Source organism: Parasteatoda tepidariorum, chromosome 1 (genome assembly GCF_043381705.1).
Source record: "Parasteatoda tepidariorum isolate YZ-2023 chromosome 1, CAS_Ptep_4.0, whole genome shotgun sequence".
In the NCBI taxonomy this organism is placed as follows: Eukaryota; Metazoa; Arthropoda; class Arachnida; order Araneae; family Theridiidae; genus Parasteatoda; species Parasteatoda tepidariorum.
The window spans coordinates 18,355,540-18,371,356 of NC_092204.1; the positions used below are offsets into that span (position 1 = coordinate 18,355,540).

At 32.5% G+C, this 15,817-nt stretch overlaps 1 long non-coding RNA gene across 1 annotated transcript; it reads left to right on the forward strand.

The window, feature by feature from the left end:
- Positions 1-9,698: 9,698 nt before the first annotated feature.
- LOC139426916 (uncharacterized) lies at positions 9,699-15,341 on the forward strand. The gene is made up of 3 exons (XR_011638037.1): positions 9,699-9,818; positions 11,400-11,588; positions 15,291-15,341. It is a non-coding gene; the product is annotated as an uncharacterized lncRNA (long non-coding RNA).
- Positions 15,342-15,817: the final 476 nt, after the last annotated feature.

The following is a 15,817-nucleotide window of genomic DNA, read 5'->3' on the forward strand; positions in this document are numbered from 1 at the left end:
TTTCATTGAAATCCCTCGACATCCCTTATAAAGAAAGACATCATGCAAATGAAAAACCATCTTGCCTTTGCTCTCCAGTTTGTGTCCGTCAAGTGACTCAAGGAAAAACATGAGGGTACCTCCACAAATTGATCTAATGTTACCCCACAAAAATTGTATAGCTTAACATCCTTAAATTTTTTGTACAATTATTATGATTGGGGTTGAGAAATTTTATACATATCGTATATTACTCATTGTATTTTTACACGTATCGTATATTTGTTTCAATTATATTTGCTTCAATATATTTGTTTCAATTTTTGCTAATTAATAAGATTGATTTGTTACCTTAATCCTAATTTCTTGGATTAGGTAACTTGGATTAGGTAATTTCTCGGCTTAAACCTAATTTCTTGGGTTTACGACTACCGATGTTCAACTCCGTAGTCTTGTAATTTTGAACCCAATCCAGAAGACAAGGGAACTCTTGGATCAAGTATTGGGAGAAATGTACCTTCGTGGAGGACTTTTTGATGGAATTAACCCGCATATGTGTTACACCTCCCACGATTAGCCTGACGGCAAGGAGACTCAAACCCATGATCCGTCTACCATTGAGGATATTTTACGTCAGCACTGTGGTCGGCGCAAGCCGGATGCGGAATTCGTATTGACCAACCATCGCTGGGATTCGAACCCCTGAGCCATCACGGCACATGAGTTAAGAAATTGAACAAATTGGTTTGATGACTTATAATAAAGGAAAACTCTGAAATACGACCTTCTCTATATATCATAAAAACATATTGGTCTGACACTGCTTTCCGTTGTTATCGGTGCATTTTAATTGCCTGGAAAATCATATGGTTGAATCCAGTTTTTCCATAAGAATTTCCATACTTTTTTTTTTTTTTTTNTTTTTTTTTTTTTTTTGGTTATCATCAGCTCAAAATGTATAAAGGTCATGAATTGTATTGTTTTCCTATAAGAAGGGGCCTCCCTGGCCGAGCGGTATCGCCGGTCCAAACGCTCTGTTAAGCGTGGAGGTAGCGGGTTCGAATCCCGCCGTAACCCTGGATGTATTCTTTGTGATGTCTTTCTCTGAATTGTTCTATCTGTATTTTCTACTTGACAATGACTTATAAGCCTATATTGAGCACACAAGTCAGCAAATGTATGTAATTTCAATTCAATAAATCCTATAAGAAATATTCTTGCATCCATTATTTTAAGGGGCCTCCCTGGCCGAGCGGTATCGCCGGTCTAAACGCTCTGTTAAGCGTGGAGGTAGCGGGTTCGAATCCCGCCGTAACCCTGGATGTATTCTTTGTGATGTCTTTCTCTGAATTGTTCCTCAGGTCGTCGGGCTACCGAAGCGGGGGTGCCATCCCCTCCGCAGAGGATCAAAATTGTGATGGCATGTCTTCGGATCATCCTCCGGGATGCTTCCCAGACCGTCGCCAATAGCCCATTGTGCAGCTCTAGTGCGACGTAAATTAACAATAACAACAACAACAATTGTTCTATCTGTATTTTCTACTTGACGATGACTTATAAGCCTATATATTGAGCACACAAGTCAGCAAATGCATGTAATTTCAATAAATCAGCCATTATTTTGAAGTATTTACCTGTTTCTAAATTAAGAGTTTGAAACTAACCGAGTTTTTTTTTTCTTTATTTTTTTATTTCTATGATATTACCTTATTACGTTACTTTTTAAGATAAGATTCTTGAAATTGATGTCAAACTTATTAACCGTTTTAAAATTCTAAATTTCAGGTGAAAATTACATTAATATAATGTACCGGCCAGGTGGCCGAGCGGTTAGCGAGGCCTGACTGCGAAGTCATTGGCTGCGGGTTCGAATCCCGCTCTGAGCATGGATGTTTCTCTCGCTCTTCGTGCTGTCCTCTGTTGTGTGTGTGCGTGTGATGTGTGAATGTGGGCCACCCTATAAACGGGTTTGTGGCTTGGGCAACGTTGCTCACCTCCGTGACTTTGGTTCACAGGTGACCACTGCGTAACGCTAAATGAGCAACAATTCCGGCATCTTCATAGGCAAAGATTCAAATTCAGTGCCTGCCATTGGGGGAAAAAACATTAATATAATGTAATAAATTACAGTTGAAGAGATTCGTTAAATGATTAAAAACTTAACGTGGATAAATTGTACTTAATATTTCATCCTGCTCGGTAAGCGAAACTGCGGATATAACTCACCACATTTGTTCTAGCAATACACCTTTAATATTAAATGATATTTTAAAAATGATTGTTCAAATTAATTAAGCAAAATTATTTATGTTCTCAAATAGATCTTAATGGAATCAGAAGGAAAATGCTTAGACGTGGAGGAAGAAGCGCGAGCAAGCAGAATTCGTTTTAGTACAAATATTTTAAGTGAAAAATGTCAACTTTCGTAGAAACAAATTGTTTTATGTCAAGAAGCAGCAATTATTGTGACTGGATTACTGTGTTCGGAGTTGATGAATGGCTACAAACATAAGGCTTAGTTCCTAGTTTTTTTTTTACTTTGATAATATTTGACCAATATCTTTAGAATATTAAATTTTGTCATATAAAATTACTTTGTTTCAGAGAATGTTGAAATTTCTTTAGTTTAGAGTTCACAAATTCTTAATCATTATAAAATTCAAAAACGATAGTTACAGAGATGCCAACCGCTCCGGACGCGCCAAAATTAATTTTAAAAAAAAACGGTAAATAACCACAAAGTAAATTAAGCAAATATTTGCCTATTTTTGCTTGCTTTTTAAAAGGTGACATTAATGCTTAGACTTAGACTGATTTCTGTAACGGAGTTCCTGTCCACAAAGCGGCCACTCCACTCCTTCGTTATGATGCAGTGCCCGTAGGCGCCTGTAGTACTGTCGTTAGCAAGAGATACTAGAGAAGTAGCACAAGAGATACTAGAGAAGTAGCAGAAGCTTTGGTCGACGCAGGCTTATACTCTGTGCCTGGCGACATTAATGCTGGTCTGGTCTTGTTGGTTGGCCGGGGTACCTGAGGCCGGAACGGCCCTTTACCCCTTCATCAAGAGATGGGATTTTTGAGGTGTTTCCTTGTGGTGGTGAAAATCTAAAATTGAAAACATTAATGCTATAAAGTGGTGAATTATATAAGCCTACGAATCATTTAGAAATAGTGGTGGATAAAAATCTACTAAATTGAATTTATTTAGCCAAGAAACACAATTGATAAATGTAAAATAATATTTGCTTAAAATATATATTTGCTGTTCGGAGCAAGTTGGCATCTCCGTAGTTAATTATTCAAAATTACGTATTGCGTAGTTACGTATCTTTATAGAAGTTGAATAATTTTATTTTATTCTATAGCCCTCGTTAAACAGCCGACCAGCCGACGCGATTTTAAGTTAACGACCACCAGTGTTCAACTCCGTAGTCTTGTAATTTTAAACACAATTCAGAAGACAAGGGAATTCCTGGTTGGAGAAATTTGCCTTCGTGAAGCACTTTGGAATGGAACTAACCCGCATTTGCGTTAAATGGAGAGGAAAACTACGAAAACCTTTTACGCTTAGCTTGACGACAAGGGGACTCTAACCCATGACCCGTCTACCACTGAGGATATTTTTCGTCAGTATGGTGGTCAGGGCGAGCCGGGTGTGGAATTCGCATCGACCAGCCATCGCTGGGATTCGAACCTCGTGTCATCTCATTGGGAAGCGAGTGCTCTATCTTCTAAGGCACCACGGGTCATGTTTTATAATTTATTCTTTTGATTCGTTAAAAATTTGTGAAGACTCACAAAAATTAAAGTTAAACCAAAGGCATCCAAACTATCAATCATACTCCTGATTTCACTATTGTGACTTCATTTTTCAAATTAGGCCAACCCTCCTTAGTTTGAAGACCAGAAATCTGAAAACATCTTAAAAAACGATATGCTTGTTTGAAGAAGGTAATTTTGAGGTTTACACGAGGTTGTTTTGTGATATCAAGGTTGATTTGAGGTTTATTCGAAGTTGATTTTAAAAACAACCTTCCACGATGTATAATCAAAGTGTATGAAGTTGTTTCTTTCGCACTTGAGGTTGATGGAAATTTAGTTTAGAGCAACCAGCTTAGGAAGGTTGTGCTTGAGGTATAGGGATTTTTTTCTGCACTTCAAGCAAATGCGTATATTTGACGTGTTAATAATTTCACTAGATCTAAACTAAAATTATTTCTGAGTTATATATGAGATTGATGTTTTGAGGTTATTTTATAAGGTTGAAATTGACGTTTATTAATGAAGTTATTTTTGGTGCAAAGCATAACCTCTTTTTCTACCTCAGGTGTATATTTTTACATCTGTCAACCAGAAAAACACCTTCTTTTTTTGTAGGGGTATGTTTTTATAGCTGATTTCGTGTTTTTAATGTCATCTGTCTTGATTAATTAACATATTCCAAGCATAGCCTCTTTTCTTTTTTTATTCACTCTTTTCTTTTTTTAAATTCATTCTTCTTTTTTTCTTTTCCGACCTTTCTACTGTATTTGACAATGGTCTGATAGAAGAATAATATTCAAAATCGTTATGAAAAGACAACTTTGTCCTATTCACAAAGGGGAAACGTTAATCTATTAATATACAAAACACAATTAATCCTTTAATGCGTGGTCACACAAAAGTTTTTATAACTAAAATACACCAGCTCGAAAAAAGTGCCACTATATATTTATTTGGATATTTCCTTCTGTTACTTAGAATTTTAGCTGTAGAAAAGCTTTATGCTCTGTCTTCAGGTGCAAACATAAATATTTATATATTGTGGTAGAGCTTTTTTTTTTGCGAAATTAATTCTAATAATGGAATATAAGTGAAACCACTTTTTTTGGAGTAAGGAACCGTTTTTTCTAAAAGGATACTAGACATTAATCGGTACGCTCAAAAACCTCTTTTTGTGCTGTAAAAAATCGCACAAACAAAAAATTGCACAAAAAAAAAGACTGCACTAAAACAGGTTCGACTGTATATTAAAGTAATCATATTAAGCGGGTGTAACAGGATTTTAAAATTCCCAAGTTTGTAAGATTTCACATTAAAGTTATTAGCATTCTCATTTTTAGTGTTCTCCAGCACATTTAAATCGTGTTATGCACCACGGAAACCTATCACCCTATTTTCTCTTTAAAAGCTTTATCCAATCAAATTGTGTGATTTACATTTGTCGGGTGCATTTTTTGCTTATATTATTTGAATCTAGATATTTTTTGACAAACGTACGTGTACCTAATTTTTGAATTTAGTTATTTAAACAGAGAAATCACAGTTAAAAACAATTAATGTCGATTACGAGCATTATATTCATTTACGAATGCAAAATGAAGCTGACGACGTTTAGTTCTAATCATTGCAATATAAATTTTGTTCTCTGTTTCACTCTTTAAAAAAATTAAAGGTATTTGTTTCATTGACTTAGTATTTATCCGGCAAATCTTGGTAATTATTGTGGCTGAAATCTGGCAATTGTGTTGTGCAATTATGTTGATGTACAATTATTATTTTTTATTTCCAATGGCACATTAAAATGGACAAGTGAACATCAAAAAGATAACAATAAATCTATAAATAAGAGCGAGCAATCCAGTAGCAGACCCAGATAGATTTTCGAGGGAGAGCAGGGCACCTAGACAGGTGAGACAAGTCCATTACCTCGTGGAGGTCACACAATGTACAAAAGGGATCATGAACCACGTTGATGCGACATAGATGTTTTTTCAGGCAATCGTGGTCAGTTATCAGACGAAACATGGCGACAGATTTCATCCTAGGCCACTGAGGGTATATAGTCTGAAAATATTAAAAAAATAATTGGCTAGCAAAAGCATGAATAAAAGTAAGAATATTAATAAAAATAACGGGTTAGCAGAAGCATGAATAAAATAAATTAAGCACATAAAGAGATATGCAATAAAATAAAAGCAGACGTGAAACGCAGAGCTATAAGCGATAAGCAGAGAGCTCGCCGCACTTAACTATACTCAATACTAAAAGCAGACGATAAAATTAGACCTTTTTTTAGATATTAGTTATGTTTTTGAATTTGAGTTTTCATGTAACCCGTTACGGGTTTTTCTAGTTTGTTTTATAATATTTTAACTATCCCGTTACGGGTACCTCATATTTGTTACTGTTTGTGTTGTTTGTGAATAAAGGTTTTTTATTAGAAACAGAACTGTTATTTATATAACTTGATACGTTGCAAAGGACATTGAGAATCTGTTTAAGCCATGGTTTATTGGAATTACGATTTTTAAGTTCCTCGTAAAAAGAGGCCCTGAAGATGTTCTTTATGATACTTTTGATATTATAGAAAGGGAGTCTAGAATTAGATCTCTGTAGATGTACAATTATTGTTTCCTGAAGAGGTTGCAATATGAACATTTGACGGGCTCTTAGCTAGCAGATATTGAAGTAGAGACCAAATAATCAATAACGGCTTGTGTCAGTCATTGTATTTTAATTATTTTTTTCTTTTGATACAATCTGCAAAACTTCAAAAAAAAAAATTCTCAAAGTACCGATATAAATATATAAGGCTTCATCGTACTTTAACAACGTTCCCTGATCGGAAGTGTTTGCATTCTTTCCCATCAGCTTTACATCTGATCCTATTTTCTGCAAAAGCAAAAAGGCCTTTTCATATCCAGGCGCCTTCTGCCTGCCGTAAGGACACTTAATCATAACCGGACTCGGCAGTGGATCATCTTTCAGATTTTGGATCTTCCGATACCCGAATCTTTTCCCGAATCCCCTATTTGGGATGGAAAAACAGAACAGGAGGGTTTACTTTTTTTTATTGCTAGTTTGATGGCATTTTGAGAAGAGAAATACTACTTGTGTTTGAACAGATTGAAATTGGCGAACAATTCTGGTTTAAATTACTCGGTTTCTGCATAAAGTCATACGGAAATGTCATGTATTGAAGTACGAGTATTGTGATCCCTTTTTTTTTTTTTTTTACTTCGTAGGAAATCTATTCGATTTTTAGGTTACATAGAAATATGTTTTTGAATAGAGGAGTTGTACGTTTTGAAAACTTTTTTGATAGAGAAATTTAATTTTAAGCTAGAAATCTGCTACCACAACTTTAATTTTATATATTATTATTAAAATTATATGTTTACAGTATAAAAATTACAATAAGCAAACAGGATTCATGCAAGTATAATTATAAACATTCATTCCAGCATTATATTTTCAGCTTTTTAAAATTGTATACTCATAGAAATTACGTTAATTGGGTACTTGCAATTCAAGAAGAAATGAAGTAATAAAGCCTAACCATGTGATTTATTTGGATACCTATAGGCGACGTCACGCGTGTGTGCCGAACCTGATTGGCTTCTGATTTGATATATGCCACGATTTACCTACGATGACGTCACTTGTAGGCATCCAATTAAAGTATGAATTACATTCATGTTATAATTAATTTTATTATTCATTTTTAATGCACTTATTTTATTACCTTTTCCACCAGTAAGAAATAAATTCAGTCCTCCTTCTGAAGTAGCGTTAGCCTTTTTTTATATATATTATAAAATACCTAAATTATAGAATCATGAATGCTTTCGTCTTCGAAGATTTCAAGGATGACATAATTAAGATACCAGTTTTAATCTTTCCGAGCAAAGTTCATGGAAATGTTTGCCGTTAACCGTTTAAACGTCATTGTTCCAACGCCATGTCTCTTCTATGAACAGTTAAGGACTGGTAACTGAAAATTTTCATTTTAAGCACTTACAATTGGAGATGCTGAATATTCTTATCCACCAGAATATATCAATAACATTAAATTACATATCTTTTGATATATACATTTATCTGAATTCTAAAATCGACCAGTTATGTTTTTGAACCAAACTAGTTGTTAACTGGAAAAAAGTTTCATTTGATTTTAAAGAGCTCTTGTTACCCACATTTTTCATTGAACCATTTTCCCCAATGTTGCAAAATAAGAGCCCTGCTTGTGAGCAGTTTCAGGGTTGCAGGGTCCTCAGAGAAATTAGTTAGTGGCAACGAAACTATCGTTTAATGCATATTTGTCACTGAAATTATATGTTATTTTGAAAAGAAAGTACACCTGTACCTAAATTCTATCCAAACCAGATCTTTAAGTTGTGTCTTAAAAAGGAAATTCCTACTAGCATTAATTCATTTTTTCTACAATTACTAAATTTTCCCAAGGCCCATGAGAACTTTGGGAGTTAAAATATTTTTTTTTTTATTTTTTATTTCATGTAATTTTTACGAAGGCAATCAGAAGCGCTGAGTGTCACCTTTTACCAGCCGGACTTTTGTTTTGCTCTAATGGAAAAAAGTACCTTTAAGAAAAACGTGGAAGCAGGTTTGCATATAAATTAAATCTACGAATTTTGTTAAAAAAAAAAAAAAATAAAACAAATGTTTGATTTCATAGCATGATATATGTCACAAGATATATAATTAAGAGTTTGGTTGATAGAAATATTGAGTTTTTCTAATTGAAATTACAAAGTATGAAAAATTTCAGTTACCAGTCCTTAACATTTTGAAAAAGAGATATGTTCCAAAAATAGAACATTAGCATCGAAAAGGTTAAAGCATTTAATGAATCATAACCGAATAAGGTAACTATTGGAGTTTTATCTATTGCAATAAGTGTTCACTCCTTCGATGGAAAATTTCGATGAACCGTTTCGTAAGATTCGTTACCATTTTAAAAAGGAGAAATGTTCCAAAAATAGAACATTGGTATCGAAACGGTTAAAGCATTTAAGAAGACAAAACCGAATAAAGCAAAGTATTGGATTTTTACCTATTGCAATATGTGTTCACTCCTTCGATGGAAAAGAACGTTTCGTAAGCTATTTTATAATCCTTCTACCGATTTAAAGGTGGCTCAACTTTATGACTCTCGATAGAAAAGCTGGTATTTTAACCAAATTAAACGCGCTTCTGATCTGAATAGGTTAAGCATTCGACATCAAAGCATGAGACGACCGATAGCTTTGCATGAATAATTCAGAGACGACAGAAACAGTTGGTTCAGGTGTCGAAAAATCGGCATTAAAAAGGTTGGTCACGTCATCATTTGCAAACGCGATTGTGTTCTAAAGAGATCGTAACTCTCTAGTGAGCACTTCGATTTGATGATTTCTATTTGCCCATGCAGTCAATGGGATTTAACCTAAAGGGATAAAATGACGCGCAAATCTTGAAAACTTTATTTATTCAATGATAGCTGCCTAGATAAATATTTTACATTATTGCTTCTTCATTTGTTCGATCAAATTATATTTTCGTTACAGTAAATTAATGATTGTAATTAGGCTCGAAAGGAATATTTAGCTCAACAAAGGGCTAACGTTTCCATAAACTTTTTTCAAAGAGAAAATAAAAACTTATTATCTCGATTTCTATGAATAGAAATGTGACAACTCAATGTAAAAAAGGGTATCTCAATTCTCAAAATTGCGTACAAATCTATGTTTATGTCACTTTATCTGTCCTACAGCAGTTAACAGTTAAAAAATAATTGAATGTGATGTCACAATGAAAAACTCATGAATTGAAAAGTGATAAATTTTCCAGCTACCAAACTCGTCATCTAGCAAAAATTATGACTTTATTTTTCATGAAATTAAGCAGACCTTTGCTAAAGCTCAAATCGATTGACGAACTTATTCAAATCAGTATATATTTGTTTAAATTTTTTCTTCCATAAAAATTCACTATTATTGCTGTTATTTTTGTTTAAAAATTCTCTAGATTTATTATATTTCTTGTTGAAAAAATTAAAAAAAAAATGATCGAAATTTGTGAGTATGAACCATTTTTTCAAAAACAAAAAATACTTTGTGACATTTATTTACATTCAACCTATTTGTAACCTAAAGATCACAAAGATTAGAATAATATTAAAGACTGTAGAGTAGCTAAAAGAGGGAATACGGGGGGTCATAATCCCCCTCCTCTCAGATTAACCTATTACAAAAATTATGACCAATTATTATCAATAAAATAAAATTTGTGCAAGTTTTTGTTTTCATATAAGTTCATATATTTCTGAGATAGTTGACTAGAGAGCATAAATTTTTGCTTAAACTGCAATGAAGTTGTAAGCAATTTTTCTCCCAATTTAAGTGCTTATATCCAAGTTGGTCTCTCGGATTGGCGATGTTATTTCATTTTAATGTTTTAATTATGTTTTTATGCTATGCTTTTATCTTGTTGTGTTTTTATGTTTATTTGTTTATGCATGTTTTCTTTTCTATTTTTTAAAGTCCTATTGCATGTTACGTAAATTTTAAAAAAAATTTTTACATAAAAATTTATATTTCGTAATTTAGTTTTATATGAGAATTTAAAAAGAATTCTTCAGTTATTTTTATTAATAAGTTAATTAATAATATACAAGTTTTTTTTAAAAAATGTTTTGATAAATATTTTATTTTAAACGTTAAGTTTTTTTTATTAAAGTTCATTTCTTTTCATATTTTTACTTCTGTGAGGCATGTGGCTGTAAATAGTATCATTTTAAATATTTTATTCCATAGATAGTTTCTATAAATTTAAATTTGATTAAAAATATTAAAAATTAATTTCTTAACCCCTTGACATACGAAGACGTCTGGGAGACGTCATTTGTTTCTTATGTCAAAACTATAATTGACGTGTCTGAGACGTCTTCAGGACAACATTCCGTTGCGAGTTGTTGTTTACAGGGCAATCAAAGATCCTTTCTATATCAAGAAATGATAAGTCAAGGGTTTAAATTAATTTTTTTAAATTTATTTCAATAATTTTTTACATTAAAATGTAATATTATGATATGGTCTTTATTTAAAATTTAAAAAAAAACGTTTTTTTTAAAAAACATTAATTTGATTAATTTCTTATTTTAAGTGATAAAATTTTTAATTCAATTTTAAACATATTTTTCACATTTTTGCATCTATGAGACAAGTGGCAGCAAATAATTTCATCTTAAGTATTATGAGAGTTTTTAGATAGTTTCTATAAATTCAATTAAATAAATTAAAAATTAATTTTTGTAACTATTTTTCTTTAAATTAATCTTTCTTAACGTAAGAATTTTAATTTTGCAATTTAATTTTATATAGAAACTTAAAAAGAAATCTTTAGTTTTTTCTAGTAAGTTAATTAATAATATTTAAAAAAAATTTAAAAAAGGATTTTATAAATTTTTTTTAAATATTAAAATCTTTTTATTAAAACTTGCAATTGCTTATAGTATTTTTTTTCTGGGGCATGTGGTTGCAAATAAAATCATTTTATGTGGTTAGATAATCTTTGTCTAAAGGAGAGAAGAAAGAAGAAGAAAAAAAAAGGGGGGGGGGATTTGAAAACTTTGAAGTTTGTATTACTTTTATTTTCAGATATTCCAATTGAAGACAAAAATCATATGAAGCATGAAGTGCAGAATATTAAAAAAGAATTGATGGTGACGGAGCAACAAATAGTTGACATGCGAAAACAAGTTCAAGCTTACAAAAGAATTTTAGGACTTGAAATAGGGACAGAGATAGTTCCGATCCAACTTGATATTTTTCATTCTAACTGGCGAGGTAACGCAAATAAGAAGATTATAATTAAATTACATTATAAAAAAAAAGACAGAGTCTTATATAAAGTTTACCCTCTATTTAAAATCTTTATTTATAATGATTTTATTCTGTTTGTTACGTCTGACAGAAAGTTTAAAAGGAGTGCAAAATTTCTTGTTTTCCTGTGGCACCGTCTATGGCCAAGAATTCGACTTCTGCCACTCCCGCTTATAGGGCAAACCCAGTCGTACATCCTGTTCAATCTAATTAATCCTTGTTTTTTCAGTATAAAGTAGAGGCAATGGAAAGTTTCCACTTACCTTATATGGACCGCCTTTTCTAAAATGTGAATAAACATTTATTGATTTTAAACTACAGGGCGATAAAAGACAAACGTAACCTAAAATGGGATGATAAAACATAAACATGAAAATGGGATGATTCATAATAATTAAAAAGGTGATGAAGGCTTAAGAAAGTTAAAAGCAGCAAGCCGCATCTCGAGTTCCATTACAACAACATCTATTTGAAAGTTTTTGAAAACAAAAGTTTTTTTTTCTTCTTCTGCGCTCGCAGCGCCATCTCGAGATAATTTTTAACATGAGGGCTTGCGACACATCCATTCATTCATCCACAGATTGTAATTTTGACCTGAACCAGAGAACGATCAATCTCTAATCCAGTACCCCCAGAGGTGTAATTTGTTATCGGAGCATGGAGGACTTTGTGATCCCACAGATTTAGCGTGTACCAGTCACCATTTACTACGCGAGCAGGCTTCGGCCGGCTGAATTCGAACTCCCGCTCTCACGAATGCGAGTCCAGTGCACTGCCAGCTAGGCCATTCCGGCCGCGAGCTGATGAAGTAGATCTGTACTTCTCGCTGTTATCCTTAGTGCCTTGAGAGGTGAGGTTAAGAGTTGAAGTTGATGCTACAAAGTGGTCGTGAAAGTAGCTGAGAAAAGAAAAAATTCAGCAATAAAGGATTAAAATTGATTCATTGCAAGTTGTTTTGCTAACAGGTGAATCCACAGGAGAAAAAATGGGGCTCCAACACCTTTAGAGATTGTCAAAACTTTAAAGCACACAGGAAACCAGTTAGAGATGCTCTCTAGGGCAGCGGTGCCCAAATCGTGTTCCGCGGAACCCTAAGATTCCATGGAAGTGTCACAAGGGTACCGAGAGTTAGGAATGTTTTTTTTACCAGTTATGATTCTCGAAACATGCAATTAAATTTATATCTAATTATTAGCTATTATTTATTGAATATTTTCGTTTTTTAAGGAAGTTGTTTTTTAAAAATGCTTACAATGAAAGAAAAGCCAAATTAAACCAATTTTTACAAATTATAAGGAACCAAATAAATAAAAAGATCCAAAGCCAAAATAAAACAAATATTGAAATATAATGAAAGAATATGTATTTATGAATAATTGCAGTAGTATTCTCATCGTATAAAAATAGCCATCTTTAAGAATCTCTGATAACCATATCTCAATGTTTATTTTCGTCTTTTTCATTTTTATTTCAACAGAAACAACATTTCAACTCATTTTCATTTTTTATGAAATTATAAGAACTAGACAAAATGGTGTTCCAGACATGTGAATCCAACTGTCTAACATAAAATTCAATTTTAAGACAATTGATAAAACGATTTGATTAAAAGATTTCATTCTTCACTGATTCACTGAATGATTTCAAAATAGTTAATAAAATTCCAATCATTGAATAGCATTTTCATAATGATTAAATAGTTTTCGTTGGTTTATATATATTTGAACTGATAATGAAGTTTATTCATTAAGTCTCATGGATTCCACCTAAAGAAGGCTGATAAATATCTTCCCCAAAGTTTAAAAAATCGGCATGCTTACATTATGTATCATTAAGTTCTACTATTATAGGCGAAGACTCTCTCTTATTGTTGATTTCTTTAAAAAAAAATCCCCACTTTCTGAAAGAATTTTTTTAATTATCATCTCCCTTATATCATTATTCCAAGAACTGAAAATTAGTGTTGTGGTTTCAAGCACATAAATTTTAATTGGAGCATTGTTCTCAATATCGTTTATTGTTTTTTGGACTTGTATTTTATAACAAGACTGTTTAAGGCACTTTGTGACAACACGATCCATCGACCTTAATCTCTTCTGTATTTGTTTGCTGAAATAACAAGTTAAATGTTTCAAAATTCTGGAGATCACTATGTGCCATTATTCACAAAAATTCTTTTGTTTTCGTTTTTTAACATGAAGCGTTCTGCCTATATATATAATTTTCTCATAAAATCTTTAAAAAAAATTACTGCCATCCGTGCTTTTTTCTTAGATTTGTACTCCAAATGAAAATTTTTCATATTGTTGAATCAACGGAGATTTCAATACTATACAATCACAGAATAAGACTGACAGATACTCTTTGCTCATTTTACCTCCGAAATAATTTTCATTTTTGAACATTATTATCTCATTTGGAAGACATTTGAAAAACAAGCCCATTTTATCAATTCTTGAAACAACGTTTTCACGGAATCCTTGAAGCAAATTGGGAAAGGTTTCATTAATCCACTGTTCACATACTTCATTAAACAGAGTTGCCACAGTCTGGAAAAAATTTTAATAGTGCAAATGAGATTTATCGTTAATTTTGCAGCCTTTAATTTCGCATCAATTTTAGGAAATCTGCCTAGATATTTTACTACTAGTTTTAAAATTTTTCTGGAAAGTGGCAACCCTGTTAGACGTTTTTAGTTTTACCACGGAGAGTTCGAAAAACGATGTTATGTCTAGTTTTAAACTTCTCGAGCCAGTGCTAGCTTTAAGATTCTCAGCCTCCAGCAAAGCTGCAAAATCCTTTGCTTTATCCCATAGCAAAGTCCAGATAATAAGGTCGAATAGTCATAAGGTAATAAGTCATTATTCGAATTTCTATGCGACTGAAACCATTGAAGAAGAGCTTATTCCATTTCAGGAAAAGTATTTATGGCACTTTAGGACGATATCTTTCAAAATCATTGAAAAAGTTTTGGATGTAATTCCATATTTTTAAGCTAATTTTTTTCCACGTTCGAATTTGAATAAGATTCAATTTATCTTCTAAACTCGAGAGTTTTTTTTAAATTTTTTTTATATTTTTTTCGCTTTGACATGTTTGACTTTCGAGGAACGATACTAAACTGCGAATGATGAATGTAAGGAAATGAACAGTTTGGGAAAAAAGGGCTTTTAAAACGCTTCAATTATGATAAACTGGTTTCAACCAGTTCAAGTTGTTCATTCCACTAGCATATCTTCAGATTCGGATGCTGTTTAGAAAAACTGATTCAAACTAATTGATTGATCAAGACAATGCACTTATTAAAACACTGCTCACAAAAGAATCCCCTTCTCATTAAGAGACACCGCAGATGTTGTTCAAGACATGCTGAGTCAAACGTGAAGGAACTTCAAAAGAAGGAGTTGGAATATTTTGCTTCGTTGGTCTTAAGAAAATGAATGGGTATTCTTTTAGCTTTAAAGAACAAGACGTCTTGCTTGAAAAAAAATCGAGTTAGGGAGTAAACGTCGAGTATAAGTTTCCATGCGGTGGAAAACGTTATGGTGAGCCCAAGGTTTGCAAGAACAGCGAATAGGAGGTGATACTGGTCATTTAGTTAGACTTTATGCCACATTTAGAGTTTGGTTTTTTTATATTCTATAACGAATACATTTTTCTTTTCAGACAGAGCACGAGAAAAAAACTTCCTCAAATCTGAGCTGGTCAACATNAATGGGCTACAGGTGGCGTAGAGCAGAACTCTCTACCAATGGCAACACTTTGCATGCTTTCAGCATAAGCGTGTGGAGAGTCATAGAAGAAGGAAGTACGTTTATTTATGTCTTGATTTTCAAATAGATTAAAATCTTTAATGTTAGGAAACTATATGGAACTGAAAACTACGTTAAACATAGTTCTAAAAGAAATCTCCAAGGAAATTTTTAAAAATATTTTTACCAGTTAAATACGAAAAATACTAAGAAAAGTAAAAATATATTAGTACATTCCTATACAACTGAAAAAAGAGAGAAGGGGCCAAAGGCATGTTACCGGTCTACTTCCCAGATGGCGTATTCGAGGGTTGCGATCGCCACTAATAATTTTAAAAGAAAAATTAAAGAAAAATTAAAAATTAAAGGAAAAAAAATTAAAGAAAAATAAAAGAAAAATTAAAGAAAAGAAAAATTACCAACAAGTATAAAAATTGACTG